Source organism: Chrysochloris asiatica, unplaced genomic scaffold (genome assembly GCF_000296735.1).
Source record: "Chrysochloris asiatica unplaced genomic scaffold, ChrAsi1.0 scaffold00011, whole genome shotgun sequence".
Lineage (NCBI taxonomy): Eukaryota > Metazoa > Chordata > Mammalia > Afrosoricida > Chrysochloridae > Chrysochloris > Chrysochloris asiatica.
This window is the reverse complement of record NW_006408529.1, coordinates 38,000,533-38,008,287: the sequence shown is the minus strand read 5'-3', so window position 1 is coordinate 38,008,287 and position 7,755 is coordinate 38,000,533. Positions and strand designations below refer to the sequence as shown.

At 38.4% G+C, this 7,755-nt stretch overlaps 1 pseudogene; it reads right to left on the bottom strand.

The window, feature by feature from the left end:
• Positions 1-975: 975 nt before the first annotated feature.
• Positions 976-1,696, bottom strand: LOC102817562 (annotated as a pseudogene).
• Between the last annotated feature and the right edge of the window lie 6,059 nt (positions 1,697-7,755).

The window sequence follows — 7,755 nt, the reverse complement described above, 5'->3', positions numbered from 1 at the left end:
TCTAATCTACTCAAGCAAAAAGGAAAAAATGAGTAAAGTGCATGAATACCTATCTCAAGAGGCATTGATGCTTTTGAAAAATATTGTATATTTGAACCTAATAAATTATGCCAGTGTTAATTTTCTTCATCCCGTTGTCTCAGCCTAAACATATCTACGGGTCTTGTATTCTTTCCCAACTAGACCTAATATAATGCTTTGACAGTTCCTCCAGAAATTTGCTTCCAACATAGGGTTGAACACATACAGTTCAAGTCCTACTGCATAAATACATCTCTTGACAAAGCATTAACTTTTACTATAGCATGAGGTAAAAGTTTATCCTTGGAAACATTTGTTGTCAAATAATCTCAGTAAAAGCATTCTATAGCATGTGAAATGTCTACAAAAAGAGAAAATACATTGGCATTAGCAGAGAACTAGTTAACTCTGACTCAGTTGTTTAACATGGGTAGAGTAGGGCCTAATCCTGCTGCTGGTTTTTGTAAACAAAGATTTGTTAGAATACAGTCATTTGCTTTACTTTTCTTAATATCTATGGCTGATTATGCATTCCAATTGCAGAGCTTAGTAGTTGTAATAGTGATTATTTGCTGTTGTTGTTAAGTGCCTTCGAGTTAATTCCGACTCATAGTGGCCCTGTTAGGGTTTCTGAGGAGCATCTGGTGGGTTTGAACTACCAACCTTGTGGTCCAGTGCTAATCCTATAGCTCCACACCAGAAGTCCAAGAATGATTATATACCTTTCAAAACCTAAAATATCTACTATCTGACCCTTCACAGGAAATGATTGCCAACCACTGGTCTTAAATATGGATGGTGGGCATGCAGACATTATCCATCCTTATGATGTCATCATTAGCCAAGCCTTTCTACCCACTGGTTGGATATGACCTCAGAATTTCTCCCAATATGTTTTGTGTGGTTTTTTTAGATTTAATATGAGCATATTTATTTATCACACATAGAAATTTCTTATTTTTGACTAGATCCCGACTTGGAAGTAGAAGCTCTCAGTGAGGACAGCCTCCATCTCTTGGCAATCTGTTCCTGACATTTTTCTTTGGCGTCCTTCATCCTCTTGGCCAAACGCTTGGCATATTCTGCAGCCTCCTCATTTTTCTTAGTGTGTTGTTTCTTCAGAGCAATATGCTGACGTTTGTGTTGCAGGACACATGTAGTAACAAGATGCTGGGTCTTGGGCACTTTGGTCCTGGGTTTCTTGCCTTCTTTGCAGACATCATCTTCTTCAGAGAGATTGAAAAGTTTGCGGATTCTGCTAGCTCTCTTGGGTCCCAGGCAACGAGGCACACTTGTATCTGTCAGTCCTGGGATATCTTTCTCTCCTTTTTTGTACAATAACCAAGTTGAGAAGACTCAAGTTGGCATCCACAATGCAACCCCGGACAGATTTGCGCTTTCTTTCTCCAGTTCTCCTTGGTCTATAACAGGAATGCCCCTTACACAGAAGCAGGCAGACACGGCCATGGGTCAAGACACCCTGCTTCATGGGAAAACCCTGCTTGTCGTTCCCACCACTGATGCGGACAACATAACCCTTCCACTCGTCACCCAGAGAATCAGCAGCAACTTTTGTGGCCATTTGTTTCTCATAAAAGGTACGAAGTTTGCATTCATCGTCCATTTCAATGAGTTTCTGGCAGCCAGTGGCTGGGAAGGAGATGTTCAGCTTCATGATGAAGCAGCCTACGGCCTCCTCGGCATCACGAAAAAGAGGTCTCCCAATATGTTTTTTGTTGGTGTTAGGTGCTACTCATTCAGTTCTGACTCATATAGAACCTATGCACAACAGAAGAAACACTGCCCAGTCTAATGCATTCCTCACAATTGTTGTTATTTTTGAGACCCTATGTTACCACTATGTCAGTACACCTCATTGGGGTTCTTCATCTTTTCCACTGACCCTCCATTTTACCAAGCATGATGTCCTTTTTCAAGGACTGTCCCTACTGATATTATGTCCAAAGTATAAAACACAAAGTCTCAGTATCCTTACTTCAAAGGAAACTTCTGGTATACTTCTTCCAGGACAGATTTGTTTGTTCTTCTGGTAGTCCATGATGCTTTCAATATTGTTTGCCAACATCATAATTCAAATACATTGATTCTTCTATTGTCTTTCTTATTTATTGTCCAACTTTCACATGCCCATGAGTGTGTTGAAAATACCATGGAATTTAGGCCAGGGGCACCTTAGTTCTTATAGTCACATCCTTTCCTAGAGGTATTTTGAAGCAGATCTTATTGATGCAATACTTTCTTGACTATTGCTTCCATGAACATTGATTATGGATCCTAGAAAAATGAATAATTTGACAAGTTCAATCTTTTCTCTGTTAAACATGATGTCATTTTCAGTCCAGTTGTGACAACTTTCATTTTCTTTACATTGAGGTGTGACCCATACTGAAAGCTGTAGTCTTTGATTTTCAGCAGTATTTCAAGTCTTTCTCACTTCCAGCAAGTAAGGTTGTGTCATATGCGTACCTTGGTCTATAACCAAATTGTTAATGAGTCTTCCTTCAATCCTGATGCCACATTCTTCTTCATATAATTCAGTTTCTCAGATTATATCCTCAGCATACAAACTAAATAAATATGGTGAGAGAATACAACCCTGATGCAGATTCAGTATCTCCTTGTTCAGTTCAAACAACTGCCTCTTGGTCTATGTACAAGTTCCTCATGAGTTTGAGAATTCCAAGTGTTTGGGAATACCCACTTCTCACCATATTATTCATAGTTTGTTATAATCTACACAGTCAGAAGCCTTTGCATAGTTAATAAAGCAAAAGTAAACATCTTTCTGTTAGTCTTTGTTTTCAACCAAGGTCCTCCTGAAATCAGCAATGGTATCCCTAGTTTCACATCCTTTTCTGAATCTGACTTGAATTTCTGGCAGCTTCCTGTCAATGTACTCCTGCAACCATTTTAAATTATCTACAGCAAAATTTTACTTGCATGTGATAAGAATGCTACTGTTCAATTACTTCAGCATCTTGTTGGGTCACCTTTCTTTGTAATGGACATAAATATCTTCCACTAGGTTGGCCAGGTAGTTGTTCTCCAAATTTCTTGGCATACATAAGTGAGCAACTCCAGTGCTGTATAAGTTTGTTGAAACATCTCGATTCGGGTTCCATCAATTCATGGAGCCTTGTTGTTTTATTTTTTTCTAATGTATTTAGTGTACCTTGGACTTCTTCCATCAATACCATTGGTTCTTGATCATATTGTTGTTGTCATATTATACCTGTTGAAATGGTTGAACATTGACCAATTCTTTTTGGTACAGTGATTCTGTGTATTCTTTCTATCTTTTGATAATCCCTGCATCATTCCACATTTTACCCATTTGTTGTTGTTGTTGTTAGGTATCATTGAGTCAGTTCCAACTCAACTCAACCAAGATTTTAAATACATGTTGATTGCATGTCTGATCAATTTCAGCCTGAAGAAGTTGTTGTTGTGTGCTGTGAATCAATTCCAACTCAAAGCTACCTTGTACAGGGTTTCCAAGGCAGTAAATTTTTACGGGAGAAGAAAGTCTCATCTTTCTCTTATGGAGCAGCCGTTTGATTCAAATTGCTGACCTTGTGGTTAGCAACCCAACTTGTAATCCACTATGCTATGAGGTTGGTGAGTAATAGTCATCTTAACTGGTCTTCATTATGTTGTTGTTGTTGTTAAGTGTCATCAAGTCAGTTCTAACTCATAGAAGACCAGTATAGAATTTCCAAGCTATTAAATCTTTGCAAGAACAGAAAGTCAGGTTTTGAAATACTGTTTTGATGATGAATGTGACACCATTCTTCCTCAATTTGCCATTTCCAGCATAGTAAATCATAAGATTGTCTTTATTAAAAGGGCCAATACCTGTCCATTTCAGCTCTTTAATGCCTAGAATTTTTATCTATAAGCAATCCATTTAATTATTTTGAACTTTTTATTGTAAACTGAGTGAAGGTCAGTTTTATATCCAACAAATCATAGACTTTGCTTCATTATATGTCTGTAACTCCCTCCATGTACCAACAGCCAACAGCATTTACCTCTATTCACTCCAACCACTGCATTCCTCCCTGTGTCTCCCACCCCCTTCATGTTTCCTCTGCCAACCTCCCTCCAGTTGTTTGTTGCCTGCCCCGTTATCCATGTCAATGCTTATCTACCCTCTAGTGCATGTATAAAAAAACAAAACAAAAAAACCAACTATGCAGGGATATCTAATCATTGAAACAACCACAGGACATATTCTAGAAGCCATTTCCTGGTTGCCAGCACACAGCCTTTCACTTTCCATGAGTCCAGAGTCCTCAGCTGCTCAATCTCCCAATGCCTCCATCTCTGGTGTCACTGATTCTCTGGTTAGGGTCCCACGTTCAGCTCATGCTCTTCTCTCTTGATAGCCCTAGGATCTCCTGTTCCTAGAGTGCAAGATTAATGACTTCCCCCTACTTTTACAGTTGTGACCATCACAATTTGGTATGATAACTACTACTCACTATTGAATCAATGAACCCCATCCCCATCTCCTTTCACTTGACCCATCTAGACAAGATAAAAAGTATTCAGTGGGGATTCTACCTTCCACTGCATGCTCTGAAATTAAACTCCCTCTTGAAAACTTGTAAGCCAGCCACTTCATGCCTTTATAGCCATCACCACCCCCATTTTAGGTGGCCAATGTCTAAGTTACCTGTCCCTATCAACCCAGTGTATAGGGAAGATAGGTTTGATCCTTGATGTAAAGACTCCTTCCCACTCAGTTGGTATTTTGAGCTCCTACATCCATAAGTATCGGTCAAGTTCATCAAATTGTTGTAGTTTACATTTGCTTCCTATATCAAATTTATCTTCTTCTAGTTGAGTTCTGATCAATAGAAGATAACTAGAAGAAGATAAGCCATCAAAGCTAGGTCAAATGGGTACTGTCTGAAAGTTTGGGCATTCTTGTGCATCTCTCCTCACTTCATATCAGCTGGATGTGTCACTCTTAGAGCTGTAGCCCTCCGTGGCTAGGTCAGTGTCCATGGACTCAGGAGTCCCCAAGTCTAACTACACTTTGGTCCAACCAGCCCTTCCTTTTCTCTCTCTCATCTCAAGGTCGACAAGAGTCTATAGAACTTGGTCAAACTCAGCCCATATCTTCATTACTACATTTTCCCCATGTCTGCTAACAAGTAAATCATGTGGTCACCAGTAAACTTATGTGCCTGGTAGTGTGTTTCCTTTGAGTTTCAGTCTTGGAGGGAGTTTGTCCTGAAGGGACTTGATTGCTTGCCTTGATGACCTCCCAGTGAACAACTTGCTTGTTCTTGTAGTAGCCAATCAGACTGGCATTTTTGTTTTTTATTTTTCCTGCTGGTCTTTCTTTCAGGAAATATCTTCTCTTCCTCTAGTTGCTCTGGTCTGGTCTGTATGTCTTTTCAAGTGGGAATGTCCCACCTCAGAAAGTTCTGGATGGGGCTCAGGATTCCGCCTAAGGTTCAATATACTACAAAGGCTCCGCAAGTAGCCTATTTCACTGGGCAAGCTCTAGGGCCCCTTTTAGGTATACCAATCAGTTATAGGCTGAAGAAGGGTTTACAAACATTCTGTAATCGTGTTTCCTGATAATCCTTTCTATCCCACACAAGTGTCTATTTTACAACAGCAGACAAGGAAAACCAATATCCATAAAACAATCAAGCATCTTAACATTATTTCCCCTCTTTCACTCATTCAGACTATGACTCAATCCCTGTATCCTAAAATCCTGTTGCAAGGTTGAACATACATCACTATTTATCTCTGACTCATTTAACCCATGCAAACCTACCTAAGTGTTTCCCTATATACCTTGTTCTTCCTGTCCCCTCCTCCCTTTTTGTGTATTACCTTCCATTTCCTTGTTAGTTGTCCTCCCCAACTACTGAGCTATGATGTGACTATCCCCTAACGTGTGCTCTCTCCTCCCCTCCCTCACAACCCTAGTAGCCAACAATTTTTTTTTTTTTTTTCCTCTTTGTATGGGCCCTTGTCTTAAGCTTCTACAATAATGGTCTTATGCAATATTTGTCCTTTTGTGACTGACTAATTTCACTCAGCTCAATTTAATTTTTGAGAACTTCCAATTTTCTGGATTCATATTTCATACATTCCACATTCCAATTATTAGTGGATGTTTGCAGCTTTTTCTTCTCATCTTTAGTCATGCCACAACAGCAAATGAAGATCACAAAAGTTTGATACATCCATGTCATTAAGGTCAACTTTCCTTTGAGGAGGTAGCTCTTTCCCAGTCTTATTTTAAGTGCCTCCAATATGAAGGGGTCATCTTCTAGCACTGTATCTGACAATATTCTGCTGATGTTTTTAAGGTTTTTAGTGGCTAACCATTAAGAATTGGTCCATCTCTCCATCTCTGTAGTCTGTCTTAGTATGAAGCTCCACTGTAACCTGTCAACCATGAGTAACCCTGCTGGCATTTAAAATACTAGTAGACTATCTTCTAATATCATAACAACATAAAAGCTACCACAATACTACAAACTGATAGATGAGTGGTGGTGTTCCAATATAGCAAACAACAACAGGCATTCCAAATTGCCACTCTGAACAAGGAATAGAAAACATTTAAGGTCATCTAGAACAATGTGGTCATGTGATACAAATGTTTCAATCTCAACTACTAACCTAAAAGTTGGAGGTTAAAACCAACTTAGTGGTAAGAAAGAAAAGACGAGGTGGTTTGCTTCTGTTAAGATTACAGCCAAGAAAATCATATGAAGCAGTTCTACTCTGTAAAACATTTTTTTTTTTAAATACATTACCATATAATAGAGTCCAACTCATCCCAACCTCCTCTTTCTACCATAGAGTAGCTGGTGGATTCAAACTTCTGACCTTGCAGTTAGCAGCCCGACACATAACCCACTAAGGCAAAAGGGCTGTAATACATAGAGTTGTATTAATTTTATGAGTTGAAATAGACTCAAAGACACCTAAGAATAATAACAACAGGACAATAGGAAGGAGATGCCATTCCTTACCAATTAGAAAGACTGAAGATTAAATCCCGGGTGTTCCCTGATTACCTTCTTTCTTGGTTTCTGTAAAGTTTAGTGGAACTTCTACATATGTTTCATTCTGTAAACTAGATGAATGGCTTTAGAAAAACTATAAGGAATAGTTTTAGTTGTCTAGTCTATCTTCCAGATGTCTAAGTACAAAATTACTATACCATCAATAACTGAACCAAACCAGTTCTAAGAACTGCCAAGAATTTAAAAAATAATTATACAAAGAAAACAGTCCCATTTCATCACAACTTTAGACAGTCTAATGAAATCCCTTATTTACTTTTTTCTTATGTCAAACCAATTTCATCTTTTTCTGTCACTGTAAAAGTCTCCATTCTCAGTACTTCTTCTCCTATTTAATTAAAGACTGTGATGCAAATCTTTTTTGTTATTTAAGAAATATATTGGGAAACTTGAGGCTGACTCTTTAGAAGAGTTATTAAAATTGATGAAATACTGGAAAAAGAAAAAATACAATTACTTGACACATAGGTGAAATAAGTGATGTTGTAATAGAACCCACTGAAATAAAAAGAATAACAGAATAGCATGAAGAACTGTACTCCAACAAATTTGAAAAACCAGAGATATGGACAAATTTCTTTGTCATACTGTTGTGGCTTGAGAGTTGCTGTGATTCTGAAAGCTATGCCACCAGTATTTTAAATAC